This window comes from Ovis aries, chromosome 23, assembly GCF_016772045.2.
Source record: "Ovis aries strain OAR_USU_Benz2616 breed Rambouillet chromosome 23, ARS-UI_Ramb_v3.0, whole genome shotgun sequence".
NCBI lineage: Eukaryota > Metazoa > Chordata > Mammalia > Artiodactyla > Bovidae > Ovis > Ovis aries.
In genome coordinates this window covers 20,486,478-20,507,457 of record NC_056076.1, presented here as the reverse complement: position 1 = coordinate 20,507,457, position 20,980 = coordinate 20,486,478, and the positions used below count along the sequence as shown (strand labels likewise).

Sequence of the window (20,980 nt, the reverse complement as noted above, 5' to 3'; positions counted from 1 at the left end):
CAAGTGAGGAGGGTGAGGGATGACCCAAAAGAAAGAAAAATCTGCAATTGATATGATTTTAAGGGAAATATTGGGAAAAGAAAATTTCTATGGTGTTCATTTAGTGCTCAGAACACCTGTGCTTTATTAAGCCAAGTGGTTAGGTAGCTCTGGGATGTGTATAAATAACTCTGAAACTTCAGCTTCCTTCTCTGAAAAGTGAGAATCGTACTATTTATTTTGAAGAGTTGTTTTGAAAATTAAATGAAATAGTGCATATGAGTAGCCACATTAATCACTCAAAAACTGTCACGTTATCTGTCGTTTACTTCCTTGAAGTAGGCAATGCTAAAGTGACCCTGGTTTTCTTTATTCCCTTTCCTCTCATCTTGTAGTCCCTTGCTTCTCCAAGCTCACTCCATGGATTGTAATGTCAGCATCACCTACAATACCTGGGAACGTGTTAGAAATGCAGAATCTTAGACTTCATGCTAGATTTTAGTTTTTCAGAATCCACATTTTAATGAGATCCCTGTATGGTAGAGCAGTATTTGTACTAATTTCTTACAGTAAGAAACATTGAGCAGTGGAGAAATAAAAGCTTTCACTTTATTTTCTACGTTCTCACTTTCCATTTTTACAGCTTTGGATAGTGAAGGAATGTGTGTGTGAGAGGAGTGTATTGTACTAACTTGTATCCTGCTGCTATTAGGTGGGCTATTCTGCAAGTGTCAGATATGTACTGTAAAGCTTCTCTATGCCTATTGATTTTTCATCTACCTATTTTATCAATTATTGAGAAAGATTTGAAATTTCTGAGTATAATTGTGGATTTATCCATTTCTCTTTGAAGTTCTATCAGTTTTTGCTTCACATATTTGGAAGATCTGTTTTTAGTTGCATATAGTTGGAGATGGTTATCTCTTCCTGATAAATTGACCCCTTTATCATTATGACATAACTTGCTTTGTTCCTGGTAATATTCTTTGCTCTGAAATCTACACTGACTACTGTAGCTTAGTCAATGTAGCTTCTTTTGATTAGTGTTACCATGGTATGTCTTTTTGTATCCTTTAACTTTTAACCTAATTCTGTCTTTATATTTAAAGCACATTTCTTGTAGCCAGCACATAGGTGGCTCTTGCTTTTTAATCCAATCTGACATCTATGCCTTTTATTAGAGAATTTAAGCCATTTACATTTTATGATTCTTGATATGTTGCTTTTGTATTTATCATTTTGCAGTTTGTCTTGTTTGGTCTTTGTCCCTCTTTTGCTTTTATTCTGCCTTCTTTTGGATTAATTGAATATTAAAAATTTTTATCTCCTTTCTTGGCTTATCACTTTGTTCTTCTTGGTATTAATGGTTGCTCTAAGAAGTATATGGGCTTCCCTGATAGATAATCCACCTGCAATCCGAGAGACACCAGTTCAATTCCTGGGTCAGAAAGATCCACTGGAGAAGGGATAGGCTTACCCACTCCAGTATTCTTGAGCTTCCCTGGTGGCTCAGCTGGTAAAGAATCTGCCTGCAGTGCCGGAGACCTGGGTTCAGTCCCTGGTTTGGGCAGATACCCTGGAGAAGGGAACAGCTACCCACTCCACTATTCTGGCCTGGAGAATTCCATGGACATCCATGGCGTTGCAAAGAGTCTGACATGACTGAGTGACTTTCACTCACACTAAGAAGTATATATTAACCTAACTAATAGCAGTCAACTTTCCGATGATGGAGTCTACCATTTCAACTACCTTACAATAGTGTAATACCACTTCTTACTCCCTGATCTTTGTGCAACTGACAAGATACATTTTAATTTTATCCTCATACCTTACTCTTTTTGTTAGACAATCAATTATCTCTAAGAAGGTTTAAATAATAAGCAAACATACATTTACCTGTGTAGTTATCACTACCCGTGGTAGTGTATTCCCTACCACTTCCTCCTGCTTGATAAACTTCCATTGACATTTATTATTTGCCTGAAGGCAAAAGGAGAAAGGAGCAGAAGAGGATAAGATGGTTAGATAGCATCACCAACTCAATGGACATGAATTTGAGCAAATTCCAGGAGATAGTGAAGGACAAAGGAGCCTGGTGGGCTACAGTCCATGGGGTCACAAAGAGTAGGACACCATTGAGTGACTAACACTTTCACTTCACTTAATACTCCATAGCTTTTTATCACTTCATGGTACTTAATCGTATGGTAGTACCACGGTTTATTAATCTACTCATATATTAAAGAATATCTTGATTGCTTCCATTTTGGGGTGATTATGAGTAAAGCTGTTATAAACATTCACGTTCAAGTTTTGTGTGGACATAAGTGTTCAAATCAATTAGATAAACACCTGGGAGAATGTTGGATTGAATGGTAAAACTAGATTTGTAAGATAACTGCCAAATTCTCTCCCTTAAGTGGCTGCAACATTTTAAATTCCCACCAACAATGAATTAGAGTTACTCTTGCTCTGCATTCTCACCAGCTGTTGTTATTTTCACTGTTTTGGCGTTTAGCCACTCTAAAAGATATGCAGTTATAGCTCACTGTGGTTTTTAATTTGCCTTTCCTTAATGACGTTTGATTTTAATCATGTCTTCATATGTTAATTTGCCACCTGTCTATGTTCTTTGGTGAGGTGTCTGGTAATATCTGTTGCCTATTTTTAAATCGGATTTCTTTTTTATTGTTGAGTTTTAAGAACTTTACATATGTCTGGATACGAGTCCCTTATCAGGCATGTGATTTGCTAATATTTTTTTCTCAGTCTTTGTCTTGTCTTCTCATTTGCTTGCTGTGTATTTAGCAGAGCAAAATTTTTTAAATTTTGGTGAATTTCACTTTTATCAGTTTTTTTCTTGCATAATTCATGCTCTTAATTTTGTATCTAAAAACTCATCACCAAGTCCAAGGTTATTCATATTTTCTCCTCTGTGTTCCTTAAAAAGTTTTATTACTTTGTATTTGACAGTTAGAGCTATAATCAGTTTTGAGTTAGCTTTTAGGGTATAAAGTCTCTGTCCTAGTTCAGTTTTTTATTCACTTGTTTCAGCACCATTTGTTAGGAAGGCTGTCTTTTTACTAATGTGTTTCCTTTGCCCCTTTGTAAAAAACTAGTCAACTGTATTTTTGTCAGTCTGTTTCTAGGCTCTTTCTGTCCTATTGATTTATGTATCTGTTCTTTCACCAATTCAGACGGTCTAGATCACTGCAGCTTTACAGTAAATATTGAAATCCTATAAGGACAGCTTTGTTCTTCATTTTCAGAATTATTTTGGCTCTTCTAGTTACTTTTTTATCAATATCAATTTAGAATCACCTTGTTGATATTTTAAAAATGTGTACTGGGATTTTAATTGGGGTTGTATTGAATGAATGTATCAGATTAGAGAGAATCTGCATCTTAATATTATTGAATCATCCAATTCATGAACATGGTACATCTCTCAACTCATTTAGATCTTTTGCATTTCTTCTGTGAATTTGTAGTTTTTCATCTATAGATCTTACACATATTTTGTTAGATTTTACCCAAGTAATTTAAAAATATTAACTGATGTTATCTAAATTTTTCAGATTTTAATTTTTAGTTGCCAATATAAAGGAATTCAGTTGACTTTAGTATGTCTGTTGTCTCTGTGTCCTGTGACTGCTAAACTTACTTCCCAATTTTGTGAAGTTTTTTGTAGATTCTTTGGAATTTTTTTACTTAGGTGATTGTGTTGTCTGAAAATAAAGACAGTTTTATTTTTTCCTTTCTAATCTATATGCTTTTTCCCTTGCTTTCTAGCACTAAGTAGAACTTCTAATATGATGTTTAATTAAAATGGTGCTAAAGGACATTATTCCCTTGTTCCCAGTCTTAATGGGAAAGCGTTTAGTGTCTCACCAAGAATTATGATTTTAACTGTAGGTTATACGTGAAAGTGAAAGTGAAGTAGCTCAGTCGTGTCTGACTCTTTGTGGCCTCATGGACTATAGCCTACCAGGCTCCTCTGTCCATGGGATTTTCCAAGCAGTAGTACTGGAGTGGATTGCCATTTCCTTCTCCATGGGATCTTCCCAACCCAGGGATTGAACCCGGATCTCCTGCATTGTAGACAGACACTTTACTGTGGGTACCCTTTAATTAGGTTATAGAAATTTTCTTTTATTCCTACTTTGCTGGTCCTTATCACAAATGGATGTTGAATTTTGTCAAAAGTTTTCTGTGTGTCGGTTGATAGGATCGTGTAGTTTTGCATATTTGTGCTGTTAATGTGGTGAGTTACGTTGTTGTTTAGTCTCTCAGTTGTGTCTGACTGTCTTGCCACCACATGAACCATAGCCCGCCAAGCTCCTCCATCCATGGGATTTCTACAGGAGCACTGGAGTGAGTTACCATTTCCTCTTCCAGGGGATCTTCCCCACCCAGGGATGGAATCCACATCTTCTGCATTACAGGCAGATTCCTTTCCCTGGAAAGAATGAGCTACCGGGATGCCTACTGATCGATTTTTAAATGTTGAACCACTTTTGCATTCTTGGATTGAACCCCACGTAGTGTGATTTATTATACTTTTACATATTGCTTGGTTTTATTGGTTAATATTTTTTTCAGGATTTTTGCTTAATGAGAGATGTTAGTCTATAGTTTCTTTTCTTGTAATGTATTTATATTTATTTTGTATCAGAGTAATAACTAGCTGTAAAGAATGAAATGGGAGTCTTTTCTCCTCAAAATAGAATGAATTTTAAGAGCTTGGGGCTGGTGCATGGGGATGACCCAGAGAGATGTTATGGGGAGGGAAGTGGGAGGGGGTTCATGTTTGGGAACGCATGTAAGAATTAAAGATTTTAAAATTAAAAAAAAAAAAAAGAGTATATCGAATGAAGTTTTTTTCCTTCACTTTGTATTAGAATTCACTAATGAAGCCAGATGAGCCTAGAATAGTTTTTGTTTGTTTGTTTTTCCTTTCTGATGGCTTTTTAGAATTGCAAGTTAAATCCAAGTTTAATCAATATAGAGTCATTCAAGTCTTTCGCTTCTTCTTGAGTACCTTTGGTAGTCTGTGTCTTTCGAGAAATTTGTCCATCTCATCTGTGTTTTCAAATTGATATGTATAAAGTTGGAGTAATATGGCAATTTGGGAATTAACTGAATCACCTTCTTAAATTATATTTTTTAAACTAACTTGGAATAAAAGTAGCAAGTTTCTTTTCTCCTTTTTGGGATATACTTGAAAAGGGAAAACATAGTTGCTTACCCCTGTTCAGGAATTGTTCAGTTTGTCATCCCTTGAGTTAAGCTGTTTATTTGAGGGAGACAGTTGTTCTTAAGGCACAAAGGTGATTTATTTTCATTTATTTTATCAACTTACAGACAATTTGACAATCTGGAACCCATAAAGATTTATTATAGCTAGTACTGACCCTAGTTTTGCATGGTAGCTTGGGAGTCTGTGTGTCAGATGAAAATTCATTTACACGGGATTGCAAGACAGAATTTGCAGCAGTGTGAATCTGGTATGTATGTAAATTATTATGTGTAAAAATAAACATTCCCAATTCTTAATAGTGTATTACAGGTAAATTGAGCAGCTCATCCCTTCTTATAATATAGAGCATTGTGAAATGAAATTTATTATTAGGACAAGTTTGCAAAAGAATCCCTGTTTTCAAGGCCAAATTGGAGTAGGCTTTATTACCCATCTAGGCTTTCTTGGTAGTGGCAGAATTGAACCAGAGTGTGTCTGTTTGGTAGATGTGACCCCAGTTCTTTTCCCCTTCCTATATCCACTTTCCATGTCTCGTGGCAGTTACATATACTTGCCTTCTTGTCTACTTTGGGTATAATTGTGTTACTCTGGTCAAACAGAATGAGGAAGATGTGAAAGGTTTGCCATTTTAAAACCTAGGCATTAAAAAGCGGAGGGGGGCCTCAAGTGCTTTCGCTTATCCTCTCGCATTTGTTAGTTTTAGGAAACATGTTCAGGAGGATGAGAAGTCTTTAGAACTAATTCACCACCACCTGCCCCGTGTCAATGTGTCATCCTTTATCAGCTCCCTAGAAGTTCTCTCTTATGGCTTCTCCAGTCACAGTAATGGCTTTCCTGCCTTACAAACCATAGATGGCCCTTTGTCCTCTTGCCTTATGCATCTCCAGTGTTTGCAGAAATCCTGAGGGAAGAACCAGCCTGGTGTTTCTACCTCTCCCAGAACTTTCCAGAAGCTTCCTGGCTTTTTACTCTTGTATTTGAAAGACACCTTCTATTATAGTGAACTGATGCTTGAGATAAGTTTATATAAAACCTATTAGAATCAATCTATAACTTAATTCCTAAGACCATAGCATTTTTAGTTTGTTATCCTACCTTTTGTATGCTAATACCGTAATTAGAAATTAGTATTGTGGCCACAAATTCTTTTAAGCCATCAAGCAGATATGACATTTTTCTTTCAAAATTCTTAGTTTACCAAGGTAGGAGAGAAGACTTGGACTTTTTGTTAAAACTGTTAATGATGTTTAAACCAAAAAAGACCTTGTCAACCAGAATTTTTGTTTTTCTAAGTTTAATTCTGTATTACCTCAGTATGACTTTGTACAGAAAAGTACAAGTAGAGTATTTCACCTGCTTTTTAAAATTGCTTTATTTCTTGTAGAGCAAGCCATCTTCTCTCTAAAACATCCAGTCAAGAGACACAGACCCAAAGAAAGAAATTATGTGAACCTGTGTAGTATAGTGGTTGAAAAAATTACAAGACATTTTGATTCTACACAAGGACATGTTCCATTTTAGCTGTATGAATTTTATCAAGTTATTTTTTAAGCTTCATTTTCTCCATCCATATTCCATGAATATATAACATATTCTATTTCATATGTTTCCTGAGAAGGTTATATGTGATAATGAATGCATATAAAGACAGCACAGTGCTTGGTACATACCGAGTTGGCCAAAAAATTAGTTCAGATTTTTCTGTACGGTGTTATGAAAAAACCCAAATGAACTTTTTGGCCAACCTGATAGTATAAGCACTCAGAAAAAACTCCTTGATGGTGATGATGATACCATTGTCATCATCGTCATTAGTGTTAATTACTACTACTGCTGTTAAATATTTCACTGAGAATAGGAAAATCTAGTTTTTGAAGACCTTATAAAAATAATTTTTTTTTTGCTTTATACATTTTAGAATTTGATTTCTTGAATTGCAGTAGATTACTGCTAAGACCTCGAAACACTCTTTTCCCTTTAAATCTCTTTTAATCTTGTAGTTTGGCTTCCCTGGTGGCTCAGGGGTCAGGAATCCATCTGCCAATGCCAGAGAAGTGGGTTCGATCTGGGTTGGGAAGATCCCCTGGAGTAGGAAATGGCAACCCATTTCAGCATTCTTGTCTGGGAAATTGCAATGGCAGAGGAACCTGGTGGGCTACAGTCCATTGGGTCACAAAGGAGTTGGACACGACTTAGTGACTGAACAACAGCAGCAACAATCTTGTAGGTAAATCTTTGTTTTTATGAATTCTTTAAAATATTCATATTCATTTTCTGTTGCTGCTGTAACATATTATTAGTGGGCTAAAATCAAGGTATCAGCATGGCTGAGATCCTTCTGGAGTTTCTTGGGGATACTCCTTTTTTTGTTTGTTTTTTCTTCTCCAGCTTCTAGAGTCTGCTAGTATTCCTTGCCTTCTGACTGTGTCATTCCAACCTATTTTTCTGTCATTGTATCTTACTCTCTGACTCCCTTTTTCCTCCCTTTTATAAGGACCCCTGTGATTACGTTGGGCATACCCAGATAATTCAGGATAATCTTCCCATCTCAGAATTCTTGAACTAATCAGATTTGCAGAGTCACTTTTTCCAGATAGTGTATTTAACATATTCACAGATTCTAGAATTAGAACATAGAAATTTAAGTGTCCCATTATTCTACCTACCATCCTCAATGCTCTGGCCCCCAGATATTCATGACTGTACCATATGCAAAATATATATTTACCCCATCCTAACATTCTCAAAATCTCAACACATTACAGTATCAACTCAAAGTCTAAAATTTCTTCTAAATCTCATCATGTAAATTAGGTATAGGAGAGACTTTGGGTATAAATTTTTCTTAAGATACTATTCCTACCATCTGTGAACTTGTAACACTCAAGAAATGAGTTTTCAGCTCTCAAAAGACAATCATAGGGCAAGATGAAAATTAGACAGTCTCTCAAAAATAAAGGAAATGGAAAGAAATGGAATTACCAGGTCCAGGCAGTTTTGAAATCCAGTATGGCAAGTTCCATTAGTCTTCAATGCTGGGGACAAAAACATCCTCTTTAATTTGAGGCTCCACCTTATGTGCTCATGTCTCTGCCCTTAGGATCATCCTTCCGTTTTCACGAAGGGTCACGACTGAGCGACTTCATTTTCACATTTCATTTTTTACACATTGGAGAAAGAAATGGCAACCCTCTCCAATGTTCTTGCCTGGAGAATCCAGGGATGGCGGAGCCTGGCGGGCCCCCATCTATGGAGTCACACAGAGTCGGACACGACTGAAGTGACTTAGCAGCAGCAGTGCATGTTTTCAGCTGAGTGGCTTCATCAGGCTGTTCCAGCCTGTGTTATTTTGGGGATCCAGAACCTTCTTTTATTTTGTCTTCTCTCTGTCCTTTTCAGTAAGCTGGCAGTGTTTCTGTTCATATGGCAGTCTCAAGAACCTGTGCGTTTCCTGTGTATGTCTTGGGGATTCATTCTATTAGACCAGAGGTTCCTCCACATACCTTTCCTGTGTGATCCCATCTCGGTATCTGGATTCTGCTTCAGTGACTGCAGGAGTCCAGAGGCACATGCATACTCTCTTCTAAGATCCCTCTGTTTGACTGAATACTATGACTTTTTGATCCTCCCAAGGTACCACTAAAATGTTGCCATTCCATGTGTTTGAGTAGAGTCCCCTTTGCTATTTAATGTAACATTTTCACAGGTTTTGGGGATTAGAATATGGACATCTTTCTGAGGCATTATGGTACAATCTTTTCTGCATGAACTGAGGCAAGCATGCTATTATGCCTACCATAATACTGTATTGTGTGTGTGTAATAGTATATATCATGATTCAAATGAATAACCTGACAATATGTATTTCATCATAGTGGCTGTACTAGTTTGCAGTAGTGCATTGGCAGATTTTATATTCTGACTCTCATTGTGGTTTTGATTATGGCCATCTCATGTGCCATCCGTATACTATTTTAATTTTTAACACAATGGAAATAACTTCATCTCTGCCCATCTATACTTCTAGTCCAAATTAAAGGGTACAGTTCTACTTTCCTATGACATTTAAGCATGAATTTGCTTTATCTGAATTTAAAATGTTTGTGTAAGTTACTTAGGGTGCACATGATTTATTTAACTACATGTTAGGCTCTTAAGTTTAAACTGTTGTTTTCATGTGCCTTACTTTAGCTTCCTCTTTGCCTTATCTGGTGCTGTACTCAGTAGAATGAATTCTCATTGAAAGACTCGCTTTTAATCTTGGCCTCTCTACATGGTATGTGGGACCCTACTTTCCCAACCAGGGAATGAGCCTGCTTCCCCTCACTGGAAGCGCAGTCTCAACCATTGGACTCCCAGGGAAAACCTGAAAAACTTAATTTTCATACTTTGTTTCAAATTTGTTTTAATTTATCTAAGCTTCATCAAATATTATTTTCCAAAATTTTATGAGGTAATCCAAAAATAGCACCAAATATTCTAAAGCCTCTCATTAGTCAGTCTGATTTTATAAACATCTGGCAAGTTTTTGTTGTTTTCTTTTCTGGTGCTTTTTGTTTCCTTTAGCACTGCCCTTGTGGCTCAGAGGTTGAAGCCTCTGCCTGCAATGCAGGAGACCTGGGTTCGATCCCTGGGTCCAGAAGATCCCCTGGAGAAGGAAATGGCAACCCACTCCAGTATTCTTGCCTGGAGAATCCCATGGACGGAGGAGCCTGGTGGGCTACAGTCCACAGGGTCGCAAAGAGTTGGACACGACTGAGTGACTTCACTTTCCTTTCCTTTACTTTCACCGTTGTTTTACCAACAATGAAATATACGTTTAGTACTTAATATCTTTTCAGCAGCTAGTACATTTTCAGCCTTTAATCCTACTTTGAAATATTAAGTTATTACTTGTTAGTAAATGTTCACCACAGTGATTTGAGGGAGAGTAGTTGTAACAATTTTTAAAGAGTGCAATAAGGTTGCATGTTATCAATTATTATTTTCTATAAGCATTTGTTAGTGCTACAAACTTTAAGAACAGTTTCTTAGTTTCTTGTGCATAGAGTTGGGAAGCAATTTGTCATTTTTATGATTGTAAACACTGTATATAACTATTCTTAGCCTTTTTTCCTACCAGGCTGATAATATCTAATATATTTAATCATTTCTATGATGTGACTGAGAAGTAAAAGAAAGTAGCCAGGTATCAAGATTACCTGTAGTGATAAGAATGAATAATGGATATATGGACAAGAATAGTGACTCCTTATTATATTATTTTTACAACTCAGAAAAGTGAAACTCACAGAAGTTATGTAATTTGCCTGAGATCAGTCAATTAGTATTCCAGCTGGGTTTGGATCCGACGCTTGCTGAATCCAATTTACCAGAGACACTTTTAATACTAAAGAAGCAGTTGGTTTTGAGATGAGAAATCTAAAAGGTAACATAGTTTATGTATTGTAGTGAAATAAGGTGTTCTGGTCAGTTGTAATTATATGTATATATACATATTTTATTTTCCATGATTCAAAAAAAATTATGCATAAGTAGGCTCCTCTAATTTCCAGAGTTACTACAAAGATTAATGTTTCAGTGGCTGTCTTTGCCATATGGGCAGCTAAGTGCCTAAAAGTCAGTTTTACATGGTTTCAAATACTTTATTGACTTATTTTTGTTTCAGTTCAGTTCAGTCACTCAGTCGTGTCCCACTCTTTGCGACCCCATGAATTGCAGCACGCCAGGCCTCCCTGTCCATCACCAACTCCCGGGTTCGCTCAAACTCATGTCCATCGAGTCAGTGATGCCATCCAGCCATCTCATCCTCTGTCGTCTGCTCTGTCAATTTGTCTTTGTATTAACTGACTCCATGTTATATAGCCATCTTATCCTGAAATAAGTCTTCTCTTTAGTTAACTCATTTTCTTTCTTTTTATTTATTCATGTTATCGTCTATTTTATATTCTACAACAGTGTTTATTCTGTATCAAGCTAAGTCTCTCCCCTGCTAAAAAGAATTAATCCTCCCTGACTCACATTATTACAAAAAAAGGTCTGACCCAGCTAACCAAAGTGTTTTGGTCACTCACCTTGAGCCAGATATCCTGGAGTATGAAGTCAAGTGGGCCTTAGGAAGCATGGCTATGAACAAAGCTAGTGGAGGTGATGGAATTCCAGTTGAGCTATTTCAAATCCTAAAGATGTGCTGTTAAAAAACTGCACTCAATATGCCAGAAAACTTGGAAAATTGAGTAGTGGCCACAGGACTAAAAAAGGTCAGTCCTCATTCCAATTCCAAAGAAGGTCAATGCCAAAGAATGTTCAAATTACCTCAAAACTGCACTCATTTCATATGCTAGCCAGGTAATAGTCAAAACTCTTCAAGCTAGGCTTCAATGATACGTGAACCAAGAACTCCCAGATGTACAAGCTCGATTTAGGAAAGGCAGACCAACCAGATATCAAATTGTTGGGTCATAGAAAAAGCAAGAGAATTCCAAAAACACAACTACTTCTTCGTTATTGACTATGCTACAGCCTTTGTGTGAATCACAACAAACTAGAAAATTCTGAAAGAGATGGGAATACCAGACCACTCTACCTGCCTCCTGAGAAACCTGTGTGTAGGTCAGGAAGCAGCAGTTAGAATCAGACATGGAACAATGAACTGGTTCAAAATTGGGAAGGGAGTATGTCAAGGGTCTGTATTGTTACCCTGCTTTTTAACTTATACTGAAAGTATATCATGCAAAATGCTGGGCTGGATGAAGCACAAGCTGGAATCTAGAATCCTGGGAGAAATATCAGTAATGTCAGATATGCAGACACCACCCTAATGGCAGAAAGTGCAGAGGAACTCAAGAACCTCTTGAAGGGTGAAAGAGGAGATTGAAAAAGCTGGTTTAAAACTCAACATTCAAAAAACAAAAATTGTGGCATCCGATCCCATCACTTCACGGCAAATAGATGGGGAAACAATGGAAACAGTGGCAGACTACTTTCTTGGGCTCCAAAATCACTGCGAATGGTGATTGCAGTCATGAAATTAAAAGACACTTTCTCCTTGGAAGAAAAGCTATGACAAACCTAGACAGTGTATTAAAAAGCAGAGACATCACTTTGCTGACAAAGGTCTGTCTAGTCAAAGCTATGGTTTTTCCAGTAGTCATGTGCAGATGTGAGAGTTAGACCATAAAGAAGGCTGAGTGCCAAAGAATCGATGCTTGCAAACTGTGGTGCTGGAGAAGACTCTTGAGAATCCCTTGGACAACAAGGAGATCAAAGCAGTCAATTGTAAATGAAATAAATCCTGAATATTCAGGATTGGGAGGGCTGATGCTGACTGAAGGTCCAGTACTTTGGCCACCTGATGTGAAGAGCCAACTCATTAGAAAAGACTCTGATGCTGGAAAAGATTGAGGGCAGAAGGAGAAGGGGACGACAGAGGATGAGATGGTTGGATGGCATCCCTGACTCAGTGGACATGAGTTTGAGCAGACTCTGGGACACAGTGGAGGACAGGAAAGCCTGACATGCTGCAGTCCATGGGTCACAGGGAGTCAGACACGACTGAGCCTCTGAACAACAGAAAACTCACACTATTAGGAGATGTTTTTGCCTTATTTTAAAATATTTTATTAGTTACTTATATATGCAAAATTGTGTGTACTTATAAATATTTTTGCATGAAAATAGTTGTACAGTCTGTTTCTAAGTACATATTTATTTTTTACTCATTCCTCTACAAATTTTCACATATATATTTAACTTATCAAAAATTTGAAGCTAATATCCTATTTTTTCACTGATAGAATGCATTACTTCTACTAATTGCTCTCCTGTTTATATGTTGTCATTGTTACATATAGGGTTTTAGGGTTATAGGGTTTTTTAAAAGCTTCTTTGAGTTGCAGCTTAATAACATCCCACAAATTATTTCTTCCGTCTGAGACTCAACCTTACATCACCTCCCTTCTGTTTAGAGTAGGTGTTCATTGTTTCTTTCTGTTTGGATTTCCTGGTGTTTATTCACAGTTTTGTCTTCAAATGTTCTTACTTTATCTTCATTCTCAAAATACTAATTGACAGTTACATTTTCTCAGCTCATTGAACATATCACTCCACTGTCTTCTGTTTTCCATTTTGTTCTCATAGAGTTGTCTTTTTTGCATAATTCTCAGTTCTTTCTTTATCTGTTTTTTTCTGTGACATCTTTGTGATAACTCTAGGTGTGAATTTCTATTTATTCTGCTTAAGATTCATTTGTTATCTTAAATTTATAGCTTTTCTTTTCCTTGCCAGCAAACAAATTTTTGCTAGCAAAAATTTGCTAGCAGAAATTCATTATTTCTCTAGGTATTGCTGTTGCTCCTTTCTTTGATTCTTTGCCTTTAAGAAACCTAGTAGATTTATTTTAGATCACTTCATTCCATCCTTCCTATCCTTTTATCTCTCTTCATATTATTTTATTGTTTCTCTATGCAGCATTCTAGCTTTTTCGGATTACTCTTAAAATCTGTTTCCCTCTTTATTTCTGTCTAAGTTACTGTGTTAAATACATTAATTGAAAATTTAAATTTCAGTCATTGTATTTTTGCAGCTAAAAAGTGTTATTAGAGCCTCAAGTCTTTTCAGGTATAATTGTTTTCTCTCCTCTTTATTTCTCCTCTGTGTTTTCTCTCCTCTCCTTTATATTTTCATCTTTTTTTTTCATTAGGCATGTTAAATATGTTTTATCTCACATTCCATGAGAAATTATTTCAAAGTGTAAAGCCTTTATAAGTCTGTATCTGCTGTCTGTTGTTTTGCTGATTCTCAACTCACGGTGTTTGTTGCTGTTACTGAATTTGGAGCTATAAATTACTTGCTTTGTAGTTTTATTTTGGGGAATTCTTTGAGGTTTAAGTTAGTTTTTTCCAATATAGATTTGGGTTTGTTTTCAGCTCTCTTTTTGGTGCTCTCTGTAATCTGGAGTTTCATCTTACACCAGCTGAGTAGTATAAATTTTCCCTGAAAATGTACGGGAAGGTTGTCTCATGATAACAAATTATTTAGTTGATCCTGTAGAGTCAGTTGAGCTTTTCATTTTCATGCCATAGTATCTTTAGAGTATAAAACAAATGTATATAATACAAAAAAAAGAAATATAAGAAACAAAGACTGCTCAGTTGAGTTCGTCTCTTTGTGTGCCAATGCTATAAGTGTGTGTTCCATAAGGAAAGGCATTTTGATGAGACAACAAAATATCCTGGACATAATTGTGCAAGCGAAGATTAGGTGCTAGCTTAAACTTTATCTTCATAAAAATCTCACAAAAACTTAAAAAAAAATCCTGGAACTATTAAGTGAGTTTAAAATGTTACAGGATACAAAATGTCTATCACAATGAACAATTGGAAACTGAAAATTTTAAAATAACATTATTTATAATCTTCTCTACAAATGAAACAGGTATTGAGTATATGCAGGATCTATATGCTACCAACTACAAAATATGACACAAGAAATCAGAAGAAAACCTAAATAAATGGATTGACCAACCATATTAATGGAGTGAAAGATTCAGCATAGTGAAGATGTTAAATATCCTGGAATTATAGATTCCTATCAAAATCCCAGCAAAATTCTTTGTAGATACAGAGACAGGGAAATTCTAATATTTTATGTGGATAGCTAAAGGAGCTGGAATATCTAAAACAATTTGTTAAAAGAGGACTTCCATTACCCAGTTTAGCTAGAGTAATCTAGTACATTAGTGGCAAAAGGTCAGATCCATAGATCAATAGATCAGAATAAAACTAGACCCACACAGTATGGCCAGTGATTTTTGACAGAGGTGCATTAGTGACCTTAGTTAGGGAAAGAATTCTTTGATATGACAGCAAAATCATCCATAAAACAATACATGATTAATTAAACTTCATGAAAAAATTATCTGTGCAAAACACTAATAAAGAGAATTTAAAAAAATACAATAGACTGGGAAAAACATTTGAAAGTCACATATCCAGCGAAGGGGGATCTAGTATTCAGACTATATAAAGTCATATCAAAACATAACAATAAGAAAATAACCTACTTTTTTAAAGGGCAAAGATTTGAACTGAAGTATCTTTTTCCTCTATCATTTTGAATTCTCAACTGGTACCACTGTAACTAAAGCCAGATTAACAAGAGAAAAGCATATGGATTTATTTAGCATTAGTTTTATACAATGTAGGTGCCTTCCTAAAGAAATGAAGACCTGCAGAAATGACTTGAGTGTTTTTCTTCTTGGTTTGGTGAAGAGCGGGAAGTCTTGGAAAGATGTGATGGAGCAGAGTTGTACCAAGTTCAGCAAACTAGGGGAGAGCGAGCAGGCCTCTGCTCAGACTGTTCTGCGGTCCCTAGTCTCTGGAGATAGGATGCGCCTTCTCCCTCCCTCTAGCTATACGAAAGGCACTTTTCACACAAGGTGACCTGCTTCAGAGGAAAGTCAAAAAGTTGTTCCTCTGCATTTCGTATCTCAGATTCCTTCAGCTTGAAACAGTCAGTATGTCAGGGTGCCAATTTTGAGGGCAGCATGTCTTGAACACCATGTCAGACACATCACCAAAGATAGCGTGCAAGTGGCAAACAGACACATGAAAAGATGTTCAGCGTTTTTGCTCACTAGGGAGATGCAAACTAAAACCACAGTGAGTACTATTTCACACCTACTTGAATGGGTAAAATTTAAAAATACTGACAAGTCAGTGCTCTCAGTGATGCAGAGGAACTGGAATTCTCAAACATTGCTGGTGGTTATGCAAATGGTATAGCCAGTTTAGAAAACATTTGGCAGTTTTTTATAAAGTTACACATAATTTTATGTATGTCTCAGCGATCCTATTTTTAGACATTCCTAGAGAAATGAAATTTATAGCATAAAATCTCATATGTAAATGAATTGTTGTTGTTCTGTCACTCAGTCTGTCTGACTGTTTGCAACTCCATGGACTGCAGCTCGCCAGGCTTCCCTGTCCTTACCATCTCTCAGAGTCTGCACAAACTCTTGTCCATCAGGTTGATGATGCCATCAACCGTCTCATCCTCTGTTGTCCGCTTCTCCTCCTGCCTTCAATCTTTCCCAGCATCAGGGTCTTTTCCAATGTGTCAGCTCTTCGGATCAGATGGCCAAAGTACTGGGGCTTCAACTTCAGGATCAGTCCTTCCACAGGATCTTCAAGGTTGATTTCCTTTAGGGTTGACTCGTTTGATCTCCTTGAAGTTCAAGGGACTCTTCAGAGTCTTCTCCAAGACCACAGTTCAAATGAATAGAGCAGCACTATTCATAACTGTCAAAAACTGGAAACAACTTAAATACATTTCAAAGAGTCAGTGAATTTGCAAACCGTTTGGTGGAATTATTATTCAACAATAAAAAGAACACACCATTGTTATGTACAAATCTCAAAGCAGTGCTGATCTATGACAGTTCAAGGACATGGAGTTCTGCTGTAACAGTGAGTAGTTACTAGAGGAGTCCTTTCCTGCCATAGTTGTTAGTTTAGATAACTAGGTCTTCAGATAGCATGGAATTACTCAGTCATTTCATTGTAGGAAAGGACAAAAAAGGAAAAGTAAGCAACTTTAACTTTTGGGGGGCTTCCCTGGTGGCTTAGAGGTTAAAGCATTCGCCTGGAATGCAGGAGACCTGGGTTTGATCCCTGGGTCAGAAAGATCCCCTGGAGAAGGAAAATGGCAACCCACTGCAGTACTCTTGCCTGGAGAATCCCATGGAGGGAGGAGCCTGGTAGGCTACAGTCCATGGGGTCGCAAAGAGTAGGACATGACTGAGCGACTTCACTTCACTTCAAGCAACTTTAAATAGGGAGCTCTGAACTTTTTATGTGAAATGCTTAAATATATGAGTATACATTCTGTTAAAATACTTTATAACAATATATTAGGTAAGCTCTGTTTCTGTTTTATGGACCCTGTAACACATATAGAGTCAGGCATACTTGCTACTGATACAATCTAGGATCCGTGTGAGACGTCTTTACCTACCTGTTAGTCATAGAAGTATTCTGCTGCATGTTCCTGTAAAAGTTGTACAGCTTTGGCTTTTATGTTTAGGCTAAGAAATTATCTTGATTTAAAATTATATATATGCTCTGAGGTAGGGATTGTGGTAGGTTTCTTTTTGTATAGCTATACTGTTGTTTCAACTCCATTTATGGACTAATTTCTCTTTACCCATTGTTGCTGTGTCATCTTTGCTGATGATAAATATTTATTTCTGGACTCTCTGTGATGTATTTTTTATTTTTATGCTGGTACAACACTATATTGAGTACTATAGCTTTATAGTAAATGTCTAAACAAAGTAATACAAATCCTTCATTTAGTTTTTTTTATCGAGATTGTTTTGGTTATTCTAGGTCTTTCCATTTCTATATAAATCTCAGAATCAGCCTAACATATTTTATTTAAAAAAGAAAACATTGCAGGGATTATGACTCGGAGACTTGAATCCCTAAATTAGTTTGCAGAAAATTGACATTTTAATATTGTCTTCCATCTCTGAAAATGTTAACATCTCTTCATTTATTTATTCTTTTATTTTTCTCACCAGTGTTTTAAAGCTCTCAGTGTAAAGGTATTGCATGCTTTATGCCAAATGTATTCCTGAGTACTTTGTTTCTTGATCCTGTGATACATGGACTTTTTAAAAAAAAATTTGTTTCCCAGTTTGCCATTAGCAAAGAACAACATAATTGATATTTGTCTATTGATTTTGTATACTGAGACCTTCTTCTGTTGATTTAATGGTACTAATAGGTTTATTTGTTGATTTCTTGACATGGTCTACCTAAATAGTCTATGGTTTACAAATGGAAGCAGGAAGTATTGAATAGAACAGACATTCTTCCTTTTATCCTGGTATTAGTGAGAACATTCAGTCTTTCATAATATTCAGTATATACTCTCGTGTTAGCTATGAGCTTTGCATAGATTTCTTATCAGGTTGAGTAACTTCTAGTTCTCGTTTTCTAAATATTTTTTGTTGTAAATGGATATCAAACTATACTGGAGGCTTATTTTGCATTTACTAGATTGTATCATATAGTATTAGTATCATATAGTATTTGCCTTTTCCTCAGTTAATATGGTGAATTTCATTGATTGTTTTTTAAATATAAGTTTGAAATGTATTTCTGGAACAATTCTTAGCTGATCATGATGTAGTATCTTTTTAAAGATTACTGGACTAAAGATACCTAGGATTTTTATTGTATGGAGCATATTGTTCTATAATTTTTTTAATAATTTTTAAAGTTTTGATGTTGTGGTTATAGAAATCTAATACAGTGGGTAGGGAAATATTCTTCATCCTCTGTTTCCCCAGAAAGTTTGTGTAAGATTGATTTTATTTATTCCTTCCATCATTGATGGAATTCACCGGTGAAGCTTTCTAGCCTGAAGTTGTCTTTATTGAAATTAATAAAAAAAATTTAATTCCCTTGATATATTAAAAGCTATTTATATTTTTTAATCTATCTTATTTTAGTTTTCATCAGATGTATTTTTAAGGAGTTTCCTTTTTATCTGTGTTGTTGCATTCCTCAGCATACATAGTTCATATTACATTACTCTCTTATTTCAGTTCTTTAAAGGTGTTATTCTATTTTCTTTTGACTTATATTGTTTCTGATAAGAAGTAAGTTATGATTCGTATCATTTTTTACTTGCATGTAAATTTTCTTTTCCTTTCTCTATTTTCAAAGTAGTTTTACTCTGCTGTGTCTAGGTGTGATTTGCCTTCCTACATGGAGTTCACTGAGTTTCTTAAACCTCATTTGTATTTTTATATTTATATTTATATTTTTCAATTATTGGACAAATTTTCAGCCATTATTTTTTCAAAAATGTTTTCTCTCACTTTTCTTATCCTGGGACTTCGGTTTACTTGTTTGTGTATCTCCTAATAGTGTTTCATAGCCCACTGAATCTTTCTTTCTGTGTTTTAGATGAATGTGTGTGTGTTAGTCACTCAGTTGTGTCTGACTCTTTGTGACCACATGAACTGTAGCCCACCAGGCTCCTCTGTTCATGGAATTCTCCAGGCAAGAATACTAAGATGGGTTGTATTTAATAGTTATTAATATGTCTCTTAAGAAACCCATATGCAGGTCAGGAAGCAACAGTTAGAACTGGACATGGAGCAACAGACTGGTTCCAAATAGGAAAAGGAGTATGTCAAGGCTGTATATTGTCCCCCTGCTTATTTAACTTCTATGCAGAGTACATCATGAGAAACACTGGGCTGGAAGAAGCACAAGCTGGAATCAAGATTGCTGGGAGAAATATCAATAACCTCAGATACGCAGATGACACCACCCTTATGGCAGAAAGTGAAGAGGAACTAAAAAGCCTCTTGATGAAAGTGAAAGAGGAGAGTGAAAAAGTTGGCTTAAAGCTCAACATTCAGAAAACGAAGATCATGGCATCTGGTCCTATCACTTCATGGGAAATAAATGGGAAACAGTGGAAACAGTATCAGACTTTATTTTTGGGCTCCAAAATCACTGCAGATGGTGACTGCAGCCATAAAATTAAAAGACGCTTACTCCTTGGAAGGAAAGTTATGACCAACCTAGATAGCATATTAAAAGCAGAGACATTACCTTGCCAACAAAGGTCTGTCTAGTCAAGGCTATGGTTTTTCCAGTGGTCATGTATGAATGTGAGAGTTGGACTGTGAAGAAAGCTGAGCACCGAAGAATTGCTGCTTTTGAACTGTGGTGTTGGAGAAGACTCTTGAGAGTCCCTTGGACTGCAAGGAGATCCAACCAGTCCATTCTGAAGGAGATCAGCCCTGGGATTTCTTTGGAAGGAATGATGCTAAAGCTGAAACTCCAGCACTTTGGCCACCTCGTGCAAAGAGTTGACTCATTGGAAAAGACTCTGATGCCGGGAGGGATTGGGGGCAGGAGGAGAAGGGGATAACAGAGGATGAGATGGCTGGATGGCATCACTGACTCGATGGACATGAGTTTGGGTGAACTCCAGGATTTGGTGTTGGACAGGGAGGCCTGGTGTGCTGTGATTCATGAGGTTGCAAAGAGTCGGACACGAATGAGCGACTGATCTGAGCTGAACTGAATATGTCTTGAAGCTCACTGATTCATTCTTCTGACATTTCTAATTTGTTTTTTAAAGCCCATTCAATGAAATTTTCATTTCAGATACTGAAATTTTCAATTATAATACATCTGTTTTGTAATTTTTTAATTTTCTCCTCCTTTGTGCAGATTTCCTCATCTGTTTATTCATTACAAAATAGTCATAACAGCTACTTAAAATCCATGTCAGGTAGCTGTAATGTCTGAATCATTTTAGGGTCAGATAGGCAGTGATTGCCTTTATTGGCCACATTTTAATGTAATTTTGGGTTATCTTCTTCATATTGTGAATGATAAATGTGGACATGTTGTATTCTGTTGTATTCCTCTAAAGAGTTTTGAATTTTGTTTTGTTTTGCCTAAATTCAGACTCCAAACTCTCTTTTTCACATTAGACAGTAGGTGAAATCTTTGCTCAGTTTGTCTAGTCCTCACTAGGCTGCTTGGATACTGTATGTGTAGTTTAGCTGTCAGCCCAGAGATTTAAGCATAGTTTAATACATAGAATTTGTATACTTCCTTTCTCCTTCCTAGAATATTCCTCCTCAGTTACCAGCTGCTATTGTCATCCTTAATTCTGTTGTCTAACTTAGCAGCTAAGACT

General features: G+C 36.4%; 1 protein-coding gene across 9 annotated transcripts in view; it reads left to right on the top strand.

Annotated features, from left to right (window-relative positions):
• KIAA1328 (KIAA1328 ortholog) overlaps positions 1-20,980 on the top strand; it is a 429,714-nt gene that overhangs the window by 99,934 nt on the left and 308,800 nt on the right. The gene's annotated exons all lie outside the window — the stretch shown is intronic.